This window comes from Triticum urartu, chromosome 7A (genome assembly GCF_056163025.1).
Source record: "Triticum urartu cultivar PI428250 chromosome 7A, HENAU_Tu73, whole genome shotgun sequence".
In the NCBI taxonomy this organism is placed as follows: domain Eukaryota; kingdom Viridiplantae; phylum Streptophyta; class Magnoliopsida; order Poales; family Poaceae; genus Triticum; species Triticum urartu.
In genome coordinates, this window is record NC_141879.1 from 313,075,098 (window position 1) to 313,092,725 (window position 17,628).

Genomic DNA, 17,628 nt, shown 5'->3' on the forward strand with positions numbered 1-17,628 from the left:
TACACGTATTAAATCTACATGCAAGACGTGTTTAAATAGAAGACATGTGGAATCTTGAACTTTTACTTTTGTAGGAAAAGACCATCTTTGTTTGAGCTGTAACTACAAATACTCAGATTATAGACTTTTTGTAAATGAAGAGCGCGTGGTATTCTTTTTTCCTATTGCAACGCACGGGTCCTTTTGCTAGTCTATTCCTAATAATAAAGTACGGATTGACTCCGTGGATTCACCGTCACAATACGCTTCTTCCCGTTTTACCTGCATAATACTATTATCTATACGTACGTGAGGGTTGCGATCTTTTTCTCGCACATTGCTCCGTTGGGCCTCGACTGGCTGCATCCTGGGCTGCGTCCGTGGCCCAGAAGAAGGCCGACAAAAGCCAACGGTGCGTTAAAAAAGATTTTAATGGGTATAAGACTCGAACCTGGGTTAGGAGGAAAGCGCATGCGTTTTAGAAACCAACTAAGCTAGCCAACATTATTGAGCAAAAACAAACTTCTATATCTTTGTACCTTCTGTTCGTCTGTTCTCCGCTGAGTTTGCCCGTCCGTTTCTTCGTCCGTCTACCAGATTTCATTGCCCGCGAAGCCTCTGTCACCCACGAATCAGAATACAAATACAAATCTCAGTTCAAAAAAAGAATACAAATACAACTCAATTCGAGATCCTATTCTTGCTCGGACGGTTGTCATCGGGAACCTTCTCCCCCTCATATAATTGTTGTCCCTTGGACGTTCCACGATTAAGTTAGACCATCGATTCGATGATGATGATCTTGAGTGCTTCACATAATCGATCGCAAGTCAGGTCCCCCACATCCGACCAATCGGAGGAGCGAGGCCGGCGAGGAAGGAAGGGCAATGCAGTGTTCTCGGCTTGCCGCATCAAGGAGGCACCGGGCCACTTCTGTGATGCCATCGTGCTTGCCTATGCCTCGCTCCACTGGTACAACAAGGTGCTCGCAACGAAGACCGTCTCGCTCAAGTTCGACTGGGCCAATGGCTACTACCGCCTCGAAAGCAATCGAAGGAGAAGCAGGGGTTTGACCTTGAGGCTGGTCGATGATACATGCCGCCACATGTTGGCGAATGGGCCAATAGCAGCACCGACCGCAAAGGAGGGCCATGGGGATGGCGCCTCCTTCTCTCCAGCCTCCATAGCAGCGGCGCCTGCAGTCCTGCACTAAACCTCGCGTGTCGCGGGAAACTGAGCAGCAGCTGGCCACTGAAGTTGTCAAGGTCGCAGGCTCGTGGAGACTACGCCCCACCAGGTCGTCTTGGCCGCTTTGGAAAGAAGAAGAGGCTCGACAACGTGGTCGAAGGGGAGGGAGATGTGGCTGGAGACAGAATAAGGTAGATGAGAGCTGATCCATGGCTGCTGAAGGAGTTGGTCATGGCGGCGTCGACGGCGACGCAAGTGTGGTGAGTTTCACTGGTCATCAAGTCTAGAAGCTTCCCTGCAAGTCGGGACTCGGGACATGTGTGGTTTTTGTCCGTCGCTAATTTTTGAATCCACCTTCAGTTCAGGATTAGCCATGGAAGTCGAGACATGCTGGATCCTAAGAGACTCACCGGAACATATTTATATAAAGTCCTTCTAGCTGACTAAATCCGGCCATATATCATACTATACCTGAACATGATCATGCAGTGATTAATAATCCAACAAAGAATCTTATATCAGGGAGCTCGTTCACAAGAGAAGCTTGAAAACATCAAACGAGCCCTTGAGAGATGAGATGTGCAGACCAAATTACCTAATTTTGAGGCAGACCATGGGGCACATGTATGTTATGGGGATCGACTACAGTGTTTGTAAATTTCAGTTATCATTCCTACATTTATTTTCCTTTTTTTACTGACATATTTTGTCTTAATTTGAAGTTGTACATGCACAATATGGTATATCACCCAACACTTTGCATGGATTTCTAACTTTCTTTGAAACAGGAGACATCAGGCAATCAATTCTTTTGTCTGTTTCTGCTAATGAACATGTTCACTACTCCTAGCCTAATATTGACGTGTCTAATATTTTGGTAGGCAAAGTCAGCAGATGACAACACATATGTCAATGGATGAGGAATTTTCGTTACTTGATAATCTATCCAGATTTGCATACCCATCTGATACTAATGGTTGAAACACATTTTTTTGGTATGTTATATTCATAGTATCATAACTTTTTTTATAGTTATAGTTTAGTGCCATTTCTTGTTCTTTGATAAATGGAGATTGTCGTTATCTTGTATTTTGCTTCTTTGCTTTATGATGTTTTAGTTCAAGAATGCACATGGGTAACCTATCTAAGGACAATGGCACACTGTGAAGAAAGGGCTCAGAGATATGCAACTGAATCAATTGATGGATTTAGCTGCCATCATACTTTGTGCCTATTTGGGTTATTCTGCAAAAGAGATTCTACACACAACCTAACATTTTTTGCGAGAATAAAGACATGACAAATTTGGGTTGTTCTTTGTAAAAATAATAATCAAGTTTGATGTCAATTTAAATGTGTTGTGTTTTTTAGGAGCAGGGTGCGGCATACTTTTATCTCCCGTTACAACGCAGGGGCATATGTGCTAGTCTCTCCCTAATCTATCCCTAATAATAAAGCACGGATTGACTCCATGGGTTCACCGTCACAATACGCTTATTTCTCTGATTTTACGCTTTCAGTTTGAAAAATACGGTACGGTCGATGTGGTACTAAACAAACGGATTGTTTTGACTCCGTACGTAGCACATCCACTTGCGCTGCATTGGGCCTGCTTTGGCCTGGTCCATCCGTGTGCAACTTCCCGGCCCATCACTTATGCCGCAATCAATTGTGCTAGCCTATACTTGCTCTAGAGGAGGGTCCTTTCTACAGTCAAAATAATCCCATCTTACTCCTTCAAATCTAATCTCGGCGGTTTATATACGTATGGCCTAGAGAATCATCAAGCGTCCCTGAAATCATGAAGGGAACGAAGGAAGGGGAAAAGGAATCAGCAAACGGCCCCTGAAGAAATTAACTCAGCAACAACACAGAGGAAGCGGCATCGGAAATCAGAAAAATGAGGGAGGCCATGTCTGAGTAGGAAGGTGCTGGGGTAGGGGCGGTGGATGCCGACACATAGCCAGCAGGAAGTGGCAGACGTCCATGGCACTCGGTGGGGCGCGGACCAGAGAGAAGAGAAGGAGGATTAGAGAGAGGAGAGAAAACGAGGCGCGGCTGCGGAGCTCTCTCACCTCGCCGGTCTGACCCTGTTGGGCGACAAATTAGCAAGGAAGGGGAGGCGCAGGAGACTAAGGGCACACGCGGACGAGGAGGATTCAGGTAGTAGAAGGGGCAGACTGCAGAGGAGACGTGGGCGCAGGGCAGGTCGTAGGCGATGGAGAAAAGAGGCGGAGTGATGGCGAGCTTGTGGATAAGATAACGCACGCACTGCTCGCTGGGCTAGATGGCTACTGCTTTTTAAAAATCAAACTTAAATGTTGTGGCCGCACCGATTAGAAGCTGCTGGATGTCTCTCTACGTGCTAGCATCGAATACAATTGCCTTTTTTATGGACCGAGTACTATTACGAATACATTAGTAGTTATAGTAATTAAAATACATGTGACTGGATTTAAATAATTTGGTACTTCAAAAAGTTCCAAAAATTTAAAAAGAGAGCTTTAAATCAAAATTATAATAAATCATAAAATATATGTGGATTCAAAAAATGTTCTTAATTTTTATATAAATGTTCACATATTCATAAAATCTTCGCAATTTTGGAAACACATGTTTGGAAAATAAAAATATATTCATAATTTTTCTAAAAAGTTCATGTATTAAAACTGTTAATGAAATTGACCAAAATGTTATTGGTGATACATCATTATGTTTTTATTGCCTTTGGAGATTAAAGGGGGTTTGCTTCTGGTCATACGTCATATAATTTATCCTATTAGTTGACAAAAATTACCCACCAATGCCACCCGTAAGTCAAAAAATGATTTATTTTTTTCTAAGTCTCCGCCATGCTAAGTTGTTTTATAGAGAAGATGCCAAATATAATTTGCAAACAAGCGATTAGTGCATTGGCTAGAGCTTGTCCGTTCCACTGCCGACACCACTGTTCGCTCCCCAGGAACTGCTGATTTTCTGTAGGATCTTGAAGTAGATGTGTCTAGAGGGGGGGTGATTAGACACTTAATGCTAAAGTTGCAATTTTTAAGCTTTTTCGGTTTAAGTGGAGTTTAGGCATAATTTCAACATTCACAATACATATCAAGCAAGCATGCAAAAAGTGTATAGGCAGCGGAAAATAAAGCATGCAATTTGCAAGAATGTAAAGGGAAGGGTTTGGAGAATTCAAACGCAATTGGAGACACGGATATTTTTCCCGTGGTTCGGATAGGTGGTGCTATCCTACATCCACGTTGATGGAGACTTCAACCCACGAAGGGTAACGGTTGCGCGAGTCCACCGAGGGCTCCACCCACGAAGGGTAATGGTTGCGCGAGTCCACGGAGGGCTCCACCCACGAAGGGTCCATGAAGAAGCAACCACCCATGAAGGGTCCACGAAGAAGCAACCTTGTCTATCCCACCATGGCCATCGCCCACGAAGGACTTGCCTCACTAGCGGTAGATCTTCACGAAGTAGGCGATCCCCTTGCCCTTACAAACTCCTTGGTTCAACTCCACAATCTTGTCGAAGGCTCCCAAGTGACACCTAGCCAATCTAGGAGACACCACTCTCCAAGAAGTAACAAATGGTGTGTTGATGATGAACTCCTTGCTCTTGTGCTTCAAATGATAGTCTCCCCAACACTCAACTCTCTCTCATAGGATTTGGATTTTGTGGAAAGAAGATTTGAGTGGAAAGCAACTTGGGGAAGGCTAGAGATCAAGATTCATATGGTAGGAATGGAATATCTTGGTCTCAACACATGAGTAGGTGGTTCTCTCTCAGAACATATGAGTTGGAATTGTGTATGTGTTCTGATGGCTCTCTTTACGAATGAAGAGGAGGTGGAGGGGTATATATAGCCTCCACACAAAATCCAACCGTTACACACAGTTTTCCAATCTTGGTGGGACCGAATCAACAAACTCGGTCGGACCGAAAAGGTAAACCTAGTGACCGTTAGAGATTTTTGGTGGGACCGACTGGATCAACTCGGTGGGACCGATGTGCTAGGGTTAGGGTAAATCCAAAAGTCGGTTTGACCGATTACTCAAACTCGGTGGGACCGATTTGGGTAATAAGTGAAACAGAGAGTTGGCCAAGCAAACTCGGTGGGGCCGATTGCATATCTCGGTGGGACCGAAAATATTGCAATAGGTAACAGAGAGTTTGCAAGCCCATCTCGGTGAGACCGAGATCCCATCGGTGAGACCGAACTGATTAGGGTTTCTGGCAGTGGCTATGACAGGTGAAACTCGGTGGCGCCGGATAGGAATAATCGGTAGGTCCGAGTTTGGCTTTGGGTTTAGGTCATATGTGGAAGTGGGAATGTAGCTGAGGATTTTGGAGCATATCATTAAGCACATGAAGCAAGAGGCTCATTAAGCAACACCTCATCCCTCCTTGATAGTATTGGTTTTTCATATGGACTCAATGTGATCTTGGATCACTAAAATGTAAAATGAAGAGTCTTGAGCTTGAAGCTTTAGCCAATCCTTTGTCCTTAGCATCTTGAAGGAGTTCCCACAACCTTTAGTCCATGCCACTCCATTGTTGAACTTATCTGAAACATGCTAGATAGAAATGTTAGTCCAACAAGAGATATGTTGTCATCAATTATCAAAACCACCTAGGGAGCACTTGCGCTTTCAATCTCCCCCTTTTTGGTAATTGATGGCAACATACATCAAAGCTTTAGATAAAGATATGAAGAACAACAAGTAAAGCTTTGGAAGGACATGTAACAAGCATAGGCTCCCCCTACATGTATGCACTCATGTAAATATGAAATATAGAGGCATGTGAGAGCATAACCATGACAGAGTAGGCAATGTGTTACATGCATCTTGGCCATATGCATCAGAGCAAAAGATTATCAAGGAAAATACCTTCATGCTCATGAGTCCTTCTTGCAAACAGTATGTACATAAGCAAGAACTCCTCATACTCATGATTTTGATGCATATACTTACTTTGTGGTCTTGAGTTGGCTTAGGATGGAATGAACCTGCACAAACAAAGTTAGATAACACAGGTACATCCACTAGCCAGAGCAAACAAAAGAAACCACAAGAATACCAAGACTGGGATGACATGTAGAGAGTGAGTACAAGGTACCACATTGGGTTCAACATGTCCCCAAGAATAAAGATATGCAATGAATTTGACTGATTTCTTTCTCTTAGGTGTCTTGCTCCCCCTGAATCTTACATGGGATATTGGGAGAAGATAGGGAACAGGAAATCAGAGCTGAAAGATACAAATGGATAGAACTTAATGCAAATACATGTCTTTCCCCCAAAAAGGCATCTCTCCTCTTGAACATCAAGCATCTGGGATCCTTGAGTATTCTCTCCCCCTGGAAGTCTCTCTCCCCCCCTTAATACTTTCTCTCTTGTAGGTTTGGTCCTTGAGACTTTTTCTCTCCCTTGATGTGATCTCTCTCTCCTACAAGCTTTGATGTGATCTCTCTCTCCCCCTTTGACATCAATTTCCAAGAAGGGCTTTCTGGAATCCGTCGTATAGGTTTGGTCCTTGAGACTCAGCACAAAGCAATGGATAAAACTGTGATGCTTGTAGAGGACAAGATTCATTGAGTAGAGCTGGATCAGAAGAAATATAGAACAAGTGGCAAACTGTTTTTCCTGTTGCGAAGTCGGTGGCACCGAGTGGTATGTTTCGGTGGCACCGAAAAGATTCGGTTGGACCGAAAATTACAAGTCGGTGAAACCGAGTTCACACAGAGAAAAACACTTGTCACCTCAGCTCACTAGACATGTAGGATCTCACAAAGATTTGCAATGAATTACCTGAAGGATTTGCAAGGAATTAAATGCAGAAAATGCAGAACATAAACAGAAAGAAAAGAGAAGAGACTGAAAAATCTAGATGGAGTTTTTTATTTTTGTTTTTGAAAAAGAGAAAGAAACTAAACATGCATGAGATACACACAAAAAGAACACAAGAGAACTTCATCTAGAGTTGGGCGGTGACATAGTCACCTATGTTAGAGTATATTGACTTAGGAGTCAAGTGAGAACACTTGATCATAGGTCATACTCATCGTTTAAGCTCAAAATGGGGTTACCATTTTTCGTTTAAGCATCTTGATGTATTCACATCTTGTTGAGTTGCTTTGACTCATGTCTTGGAGTAAAGCTTCTCTAAGATGGAATAACATACCTTGGGTGGTGGTGTGGTTCTTGCTCATGTAGTTGAACTTGTGTGGGTACTCAAGGTTGATGTAGCTCATCAAGAGTTGGGAGCACCACTTGGAGTTTGAGTTCATCTACCTACATGGGTTAGTTCTTGCAAGGAAGAGCACTTGTGTATCCAAAAATGACAATCATGAAGCTCAACATAGAATTTGTCAAAGGATATGTTTGAATGGTTTTGTGCTTCCTTGTCTTCAACCACCATTGTGTAGAGTCTTGGTGATGTAGAGATTGCTCAAGATGTGAGTGAGTCGCAATCTCATGGAATTAGATTCAACCAAGCACCTACATGGGTTAGACAACATGCAAGGTGCAAATATATCCAAGACATAAGATAGTTATCATAAGAGATATATCATGGATTAGTCATAAGCTCATGTCTTGCATGTATCCAATGGAGTTTCTACTCCAAGTTTGAAGCATCAATGATGTTCAATTCTCCTCTCAACCTGCAAAACACTTTCTCATCAATAGGTTTAGTAAATATATCCGCTAATTGCTTATCGGTGCGAACATGCTTAAGATCAATGTCACCCTTAGCAACATGATCTCGAATGAAATGATGACGAACTTCAATATGCTTAGTTCGAGAATGTTGTACAGGATTATGACCAATTTTGATAGCACTTTCATTGTCACAAAGTAGTGGAACATATTTCACATAGATCCCATAATCTTTAAGAGTTTGGGTCATCTAAAGTAATTGAGCACAACATGAACCAGCGGCAATGTATTCCGCTTCGGCGGTGGATAAGGATACTGAGTTTTGTTTCTTGGAAGACCAAGACACAAGAGATCTACCAAGAAATTGACAAGTACCCGAAGTGGACTTTCTATCAACCTTATCTCCGGCATAATCCGAGTCGGAATAGCCAACAAGATCAAAAGAAGACCTCTTAGGATACCAAATGCCAAAATTTGGTGTATGGATTAAATATCTCACTATCCTTTTCACAACCTTAAGATGACATTCTTTAGGAGCAGCTTGATATCGTGCACACATGCACACACTTAGCATAATATCGGGACGTGAAGCACATAGGTATAACAATGAACCAATCATAGAGCGATAAACCTTTTGATCAACCGGTTCACCATCTTTGGTCAAATCATTATGTTCACTAGTAGGCATGGGTGTAGACATACCTTTGCATTCTTGCATATTGAACTTCTTGAATAAGTCCTTGGTGTACTTTGTTTGAGAGACAAATGTATCTTCCTTAGTTTGCTTGATTTGCAAACCGAGAAAGAATCTGAGTTCACTCATCATAGACATCTCAAACTTCTCTGACATTTGCTTTCCAAACTTTTCACTAAAGAGAGGGTTAGTTGAACCAAATATGATATCATCAACATAAATTTGGCATACAAATAGTTCTCCATTAACCCTTTTAGTAAAAAGAGTAGAATCAATTTTACCAATTTCAAAACCACTTGTAGTAAGGAACTTGGTCAAGCATTTATACCATGCTCTAGGAGCTTGTTTAAGACCATAAAGAGCTTTGTGAAGTTTGTAAACATGATTTGGTTTCTTAGGATTGATAAAACCGGGAGGTTGTTTGACATAAACTTCCTCCTCTATTTCACCATTTAGAAAAGCACTTTTGATGTCCATTTGGTACAAGGTGATATTATGGTGATTAGCATAGGCAAGTAAGATGCGAATGGACTCAAGTCTAGCAATGGGAGCATATGTCTCACCATAGTCCATACCTTCGACTTGTGTGTATCCTTGGGCGACGAGACGTGCTTTGTTGCGAACCACTTGTCCATCTTCATCTTGCTTGTTGCGAAACACCCATTTGGTACCAATGATGTTGTGGTTGTTGTCGGGCTTCTCAACTAATGTCCAAACTTGGTTTCTCTCAAAGTTGTGTAGCTCTTCATGCATAGCGTTTATCCAATCCGGATCTTCCAATGCTTCTTCAACCTTCATAGGTTCAATGCTAGAGATGAATGAATAGTTTTCACAAAAGTTAGCTAAACGAGTCTTTGAGCGAGTGATTCTCCCGGTTTGTATATCATTTAAGATTTGCTCGACGGGATGATCTTTGGCAATTCTTGCTCGAACTCGTGAGAGCTTTTGCTTGGGTCTTTGTCGAACATCTTCTTCATCTTGTTCTTCTTCTTGGTCTTCTTCATTGTTGACATTGTCGTTCTCTTGTCATGGTGGAGAAGGAGGTTGTTGATGTTCGTCTTGATGTATTTCCTCGTATTCTTCATCTTGGTGTGTCGCACTGTGGATGCTTCCGTGTCAATTCTTGGTTCACTTTGTCGTGAAGTAGAAGCTTCCACTTGGACAGATGAAGTACTCTCCTTCACCTCCGTTGGACGAATTTTGCCAATGGACAAGTCTTGGATTGCTTCTGAAGGGTCTTTGTCTCCTACATCAATTGGCAATTGCTCTACTTGTAAGCCATTAGATTCATCAAACTTCACATCTACCGTCTCTTCAACCTTTCGGGTGAAATTGTTGTAGACACGGTAAGTGTGAGAGTTTGAGCCATAACCAAGTAGGAAACCTTCATGAGATTTAGGAGCAAACTTTGAACGACGATGCTTATCAAGAATGTAGCACTTTGAGCCGAATACTCGAAAGCATCCAACTTGGGGTTTGTTAGCGGTGAGAAGCTCGTATGCCGTCTTGCCGAGTAGCTTGTGAAGATATAAGCGATTTGTTGCATGACAAGCTGTCTCAACCGCTTCTGCCCAAAAGTGCTTCGGCGTCTTGTATTCATCAAGCATCGTTCTTGCCATTTCGATGAGCGTCCAGTTCTTCCTCTCAACAACTCCATTTTGTTGAGGTGTGTACGTAGCCGAGAACTCGTGTGAAATCCCTTCTTCGTCAAGAAAGGTGTCCACATTTGCGTTCTTGAACTCCGTTCCGTTGTCACTCCGAACCTTCTCGATCTTCACGTCAAACTGATTTTGGGCCTTCCTAGCGAAGTTTCTGAAGATCTTCTGGACCTGCGACTTGTCATTAAGAAAGAACACCCACGTAAATCTTGAAAAATCATCAACTATAACTAGACCAAAAGAATTTCCACCGAGACTCTTGTAGGCGTTGGGACCAAAAAGATCCATATGAAGTAGCTCGAGTGGCCTCCTTGTGGTCATGATGTTCTTCACGGGATGTCTTCCTCCAACCTGTTTACCTGCTTGACAAGCACTGCAAAGTCTATCCTTATCAAATATGACATCGTTAACTCCAAGGATATGATTTCCTTTAATAAGCTTGTCAAGGTTTCTCATGCCAACGTGACCTAGTCGTCTATGCCACAACCAACCTTTTGAGGATTTAGCAATAAAGCAAGTTTTAGGTTGTGCCTTTTTAGAGAAATCGACAATGTAAAGATCACCTCTACGCATACCGGTAAAGACCATTTTATGATTGTCTCGACGAAATACTTGGCACTCTACCTCAGTAAATAGGACATTCAAACCGAAATCAGCAAGTCTAGATACTGAAAGTAAGTTGTAGCCAAGAGATTCAACGAGCATGACATTTTGAATGGAACTATCATGTGAGATGGCCACCTTACCAAGGCCAACCACTTTACCCTTTGAATTATCACCAAAGGTGACATATTTTCAAGGGCCGTCATTTTCAGCAAGCTCACGGAACATCTCTTCATCTCCGGTCATATGATCAGTACATCCACTATCAAGAACCCATTCCTTTCCTCCTGACTCATATCCTCGAAGATTTGCCATAAGACCAAAATGTCTCATTGCATCATCAAGATCGAAGTCACTATCATCATCATCATCATAGTATCCATGTTCACCATGATCTTGTGACTCATCATTTCCTAGAGAGGGTAATTTATTAGATAAATGATCATCAAAGTGGTCGCCTTTATGAATTCTTATAGCTTCGAATATGATATCACTAATGATTCCAACATCTCCTTTAGCATGCTTAAGATTGGTAGGTTCAAATAGACAATTACCAAAACTAGGATCACTAGAGTTCATCTTACTCAAGGCAATAGATTTATGGAGAATTTCATCCAAAGTTTTCAAGGAATGATCGGGAAATCGTTCCTCAAGAAATTTCCATATAGTATAGGCACAATTAAGAGTAGGCAAACTAGCAATCAAATTTTTGGGCAATCCTCTAATGATGAGCTCAATAGTTCTAAGATTGCGAATCATGTCAATATCTTCATCTAGGGTAGGATGCAAAGGATCAATATGAGGTGCACAAGGGCTAGCAATATACTTGTTCAAATGATATTGATTGGAAATTACAAGCATCTCATTTTTCCACTCATGAAAATACTCTCCATCAAGAATAGGCACTCTATGTCTAAGACTCCCTAAGGTAGACACATCCATCTTCCTCCAATGGTGATTAAACCAAGGCAATGGAGACCAAAGCTCTGATACCACTTGTAGGATCTTGAAGTAGATGTGTCTAGAGGGGGGGTGATTAGACACTTAATGCTAAAGTTGCAATTTTTAAACTTTTTCGGTTTAAGTGGAGTTTAGGCATAATTTCAACATTCACAATACATATCAAGCAAGCATGCAAAGAGTGTATAGGCAGCGGAAAATAAAGCATGCAACTTGCAAGAATGTAAAGGGAAGGGTTTGGAGAATTCAAACGCAATTGGAGACACGGATGTTTTTCCCGTGGTTCGGATAGGTGGTGCTATCCTACATCCACATTGATGGAGACTTCAACCCACGAAGGGTAACGGTTGCGCGAGTCCACGGAGGGCTCCACCCACGAAGGGTAATGGTTGCGCGAGTCCACGGAGGGCTCCACCCACGAAGGGTCCACGAAGAAGCAACCACCCATGAAGGGTCCACGAAGAAGCAACCTTGTCTATCCCACCATGGCCATCGCCCACGAAGGACTTGCCTCACTAGCGGTAGATCTTCACGAAGTAGGCGATCTCCTTGCCCTTACAAACTCCTTGGTTCAACTCCACAATCTTGTCGGAGGCTCCCAAGTGACACCTAGCCAATCTAGGAGACACCACTCTCCAAGAAGTAACAAATGGTGTGTTGATGATGAACTCCTTGCTCTTGTGTTTCAAATGATAGTCTCCACAACACTCAACTCTCTCTCATAGGATTTGGATTTTGTGGAAAGAAGATTTGAGTGGAAAGCAACTTGGGGAAGGCTAGAGATCAAGATTCATATGGTAGGAATGGAATATCTTGGTCTCAACACATGAGTAGGTGGTTCTCTCTCAGAACATATGAGTTGGAATTATGTATGTGTTCTGATGGCTCTCTCTACGAATGAAGAGGAGGTGGAGGGGTATATATAGCCTCCACACAAAATCCAACCGTTACACACAGTTTTCCAATCTCGGTGGGACCGAATCAACAAACTCGGTCGGACCGAAAAGGTAAACCTAGTGACCGTTAGAGATTTTCGGTGGGACCGACTGGATCAACTCGGTGGGACCGATGTGCTAGGGTTAGGGTAAATCCAAAACTCGGTTTGACCGATTACTCAAACTCAGTGGGACCGATTTGGGTAATAAGTGAAACAGAGAGTTGGCCAAGCAAACTCGGTGGGGCCGATTGCATATCTCGGTGGGACCAAAAATATTGCAATAGGTAACAGAGAGTTTGCAAGCCCATCTCAGTGAGACCGAGATCCCATCGGTGAGACCGAACTGATTAGGGTTTCTGGCAGTGGCTATGACAGGTGAAACTCGGTGGCGCCGGATAGGAATAATCGGTAGGTCCAAGTTTGGCTTTGGGTTTAGGTCATATGTGGAAGTGGGAAAGTAGCTGAGGATTTTGGAGCATATCATTAAGCACATGAAGCAAGAGGCTCATTAAGCAACACCTCATCCCTCCTTGATAGTATTGGCTTTTCCTATGGACTCAATGTGATCTTGGATCACTAAAATGTAAAATGAAGAGTCTTGAGCTTGAAGCTTTAGCCAATCCTTTGTCCTTAGCATCTTGAAGGAGTTCCCACAACCTTTAGTCCATGCGATTTTGGAGCATATCATTAAGCACATGAAGCAAGAGGCTCATTAAGCAACACCTCATCCCTCCTTGATAGTATTGGCTTTTCCTATGGACTCAATGTGATCTTGGATCACTAAAATGTAAAATGAAGAGTCTTGAGCTTGAAGCTTTAGCCAATCCTTTGTCCTTAGCATCTTGAAGGAGTTCCCACAACCTTTAGTCCATGCCACTCCATTGTTGAACTTATCTGAAACATGCTAGATAGAAATGTTAGTCCAATAAGATATATGTTGTCATCAATTATCAAAACCACCTAGGGAGCACTTGTGCTTTCATTTTCCTTCTTCTTTTTGTTGCCCACCTCCTCCCCGGTGCGCGTTCATTTCGTCTTTTCTTTTCTTTTCTTATTTCTTATTTTGTTTTTCCTTCTTTAAATTAATTCGAGATTTCCAAATTTCAAAACGTTACGAATTTTGGAAAACATGTTCAACAAACTATAAAATGTTTGTGAATTCAAAAATGTGTGAGAAATCATAAAATTTTCGTAGTTTCAAAAATATTAGTGATTTTACAAAACTGTTCACAAATTATTAAAAGTACAATTTGAAAAAAATATTGGGAAATAAAATCATATTCATGATTCTGAAAAATAATCATGTATTCAAAGCAAATTTGTGAATCTGACAAAAATGTCCATGAAATTTTAGAAAATATTCAAAAGAACTAGAGAATGCAAGTTTGTGATCGATGAGATTTGTTTTTAAAGTTTTTAAAGTGTGTCGCGCAGTGACAAACTCATTGCCTTGGGACTCACCATATCGAATACATTGCGATTACGTCGACATCGCATCCATCATAAGCGAGGGTGGGAAGAAAGATAAGTGCCAACATGACGAGTCACTATGTTAAAATAGATGACACTCATATGTTAGGGTATTGTGTCATACTTATTTGGCTAGCGTGCATCTTTTCTCTCTCCCGTTGCAACGCACGGGCATGTTTGCTATAAAACAAATAGATATTCTTCGTCCGGCATACTATTTTATAGAAAACCACCTGATTTTTCTAACATTAAACCCGTAGTAGATATCAAATTAAATGTTTTTTAAATACTCATATCTTCTAAACCGTAACTCCAAACTTAACATGTTATATATGAATTTTGATTAGAAAAATATATAGAATCTGAATATTTTTTTTACCTGTTAACAAATTAAAAAAACTATCTAGGGTGCAATCATAATCAATAATGCATTATCCGTCTTTCTTTCATACCGGTAGTGATTCTGATTGGGGATGAACACCTCAGGAAAATCAGGATTGGACACGAATTGAAGATAAATTTGCTAGAGACAACCAATAAATAAGGACATGCATGACAAGAAATAAAAGAAGGACCCAATAAAAATGGGATGTCCGTTGTAAAAGAAATTAAAGAGAAAATGCAGAGGAGATCCAGTAAAGATGAGATATCGCGCTATTCTCCTATATATAAGAAGAAGAAAGAGAGGACATGCATGACAAAAAGTAAAAAGAAGACATGCACGACAAAAAATAAAATAAAAGACATGTTTGACAAGATATATAAAATGATGAAACAGGGACCAATACCTATGACATGTATGGCAAGAAATAGTGATGAAATATAGACGCAAGTACCTGCGTCCACATGAGACCATATAAAAATGTTCTTTTCCAAACAAAAAAATATCTCTCTTTATGCTTAAAAAATCATGTATCTTTTTAACAACTCTTCATGTATTTAAGAAATATGCATGTGAAAAAAAGTGTTCAAAAGTTACCTTAAGTTGGTGATGCTTGAACTGAAAACCGCCCTTGATGCTTACATGTCTCTGTAGTGTGCTAATGTGTCATTGTCTGTTTTTGTCGTTTTCCTTTACCGGCCCATAACAATACCCCATTTCACACATGACATGAATAAATGCATGATCACTTGCCCGTTCCTTTGTACAGATTAAATCTATATGCAAGCTGTGCTGAAATAGAATACCTGTGGAATCTTGAATTGCGCTTTTATGGGCTAAGACCATCTTTATTTGGGCCGTAACTACAAATTCTCAATTTATAGACTATTTTCTGTAAATTAAGAGCGTGTGGTATTTTTCCCTGTTGCAACGCACAAGCTTTTTTGCTAGTCTATCTCTAATAATAAAGCACGGATTGACTCCGTGGGTTCACCGTCACAATACGCTTTCTTTTCATGAATTTACGCTTTCAGTTTTTTTTCTGTAACACATCTATATTTATTTACCATATCCAAAGTGGAACTAATCTATCTGTATATATCCCGGCTGCGTTGTTGTTTTCCCCCGCCGATCCGGGAGCCCCTTGCCGCCCCGCCGCCTTCGCGCTCGGCCTCGCCACCGGCTACCGCGCCGCCGGACCTCCACGCCTCGCACCCCTCTCCCTGCTCTCCCTCTTCTCCGTTTCCTTCCCCTCTGTTTCTCTCTCACACACAAGGACTGCCTCTCACTTCTTCTACAGGAGCAGCCATGGCCAACGACTAACGCCGCCTCGCCCGGATCAGGCCGGAATCGACCTCCTGCAGCCGAATCCGCGCCATCCCGACCTCGCCGGCCTTCCTCCCCGTCTTCATCGCGATCCATCACCGGGCTCGAAGACAATCCCATTATGTAGCAGCAACCGCTGCTGCCGCCGGCAGCAGCAACAGCAACAGGCGCGGCCGAGATCGGCGGAGACGGGGGAGCATGCACGCGCTCCCCGACTCACCCCATCTGTGCGCACGTTCGCCATCGCAGGCGCCGGCGGCTACCGCGCCCCGGAGGTGCTGGACACATGGCAGCCCACGCTGAAGGCGGACGTCTACTCCCTGGGAGTGCTCCTACTGGAGCTCCTTACCTGCAAGTCCCCGACACACGCATCCATGCAGGACGATGTCGGCGGCGCGCTCGACCTGCCATACGTCGTTGGTATAGTCGGTGGTGCGCGAGGAGTGGATGGCTGAGGTGTTTGACGTGGAGCTCGTGCGGCTGGGCGCCATCACCGATGAGGAGATGGCTGCGCTGCTGCAGGCACCCGTAGAGCCATGGGCATAGAGGCAGCAACTCGAAACTCCATGGTTTGCACACAGCAGCACAACGCCACGGTCTACATGCGGCATGACCAACTCCACTCAGATTAAAATTATGTAGTTGTATACGATCCTCCCTTTTGTTCAGGTTTCCATGATTTTTTCAGTTGAATTCAGTTGCAGATTCATTCAACTCATCTCCATTGCCACACACAGAAAGGCTCTGATTTTTATTTTTCTCTGCAAATTGTAACCATTTTTCATATCACACTAAGCAGGCACCACTTGTCAATTTTAGTAGAGTCTGTACATTGGGTCGTTGAGTATGACAGCTGAGCGGCCTCTGCTGATATGAAAATTCTTCCAGAATCTGGTAAGAAATTTTCATCGGACGTATATTCAGCTCCTGAGAAGTACTTAAACATCAAAGGATTGCATACTTTATATGTAAATATCTTACTCAGAAAAGTAGATCATGGAAGAGTCATCTTTACAGTCATTTTGAAGATTATGTTACCCAAATTACAACTCACATTAGAAAAAAAAACTGAACATCTGCAGCTTTCTTCCTGAGATTGCAAAAGAAAATTAAGACAACATGCATGCTGGTGTCCTGCAATTAGTAAGTCATATCTAGAAAACCCAAAGTAAAACTGATATATGTCAAATGACCCATATTTAGGGTGGTTTTACCAGAGAGAGTATCGTGTATGGTTCACACAGACTCCAAATGTGGCACCTCTTGGAAAATTCCATTGTATGAATGAGGATCCTACATTTCCTTTGATCCGAACCTTTGGTACACAATTTTAAAGATTTCATCATAATAAAAACTGACAGTCTTTATACAGTAATCTGAACATTTTGTGGGTTGCCGGACAACTTTGTTCTCCAGTATAGGTGGCGTATGTTTGTGCAAAATGATCATGTAAGGACATTTGGTAACTTTATTCTTTTGTGAAGGTTGATTTACTTGATGGAGAAAACTTACATTTCCTCTAAACAAGTGAACATGACATGTGTGATGTTCAGAAAAAGGAGCTTTCGTGTGTTGGCTGGCAGCCCTAATGAACTTTAGACATGTATCCGAGGTTTCGTTGGCTGTAAAGCAGTACGGTCAACAATTTGAGTTTTAGCTTTCTACTAAAAAAATAGAACTTAACTACTGGTACCTTCAGATTTAGAATATTCCTCTGCTTTGGGACGGATGGTGGTTATTTGTAGTGATTGGGATAAACTCTGCACATC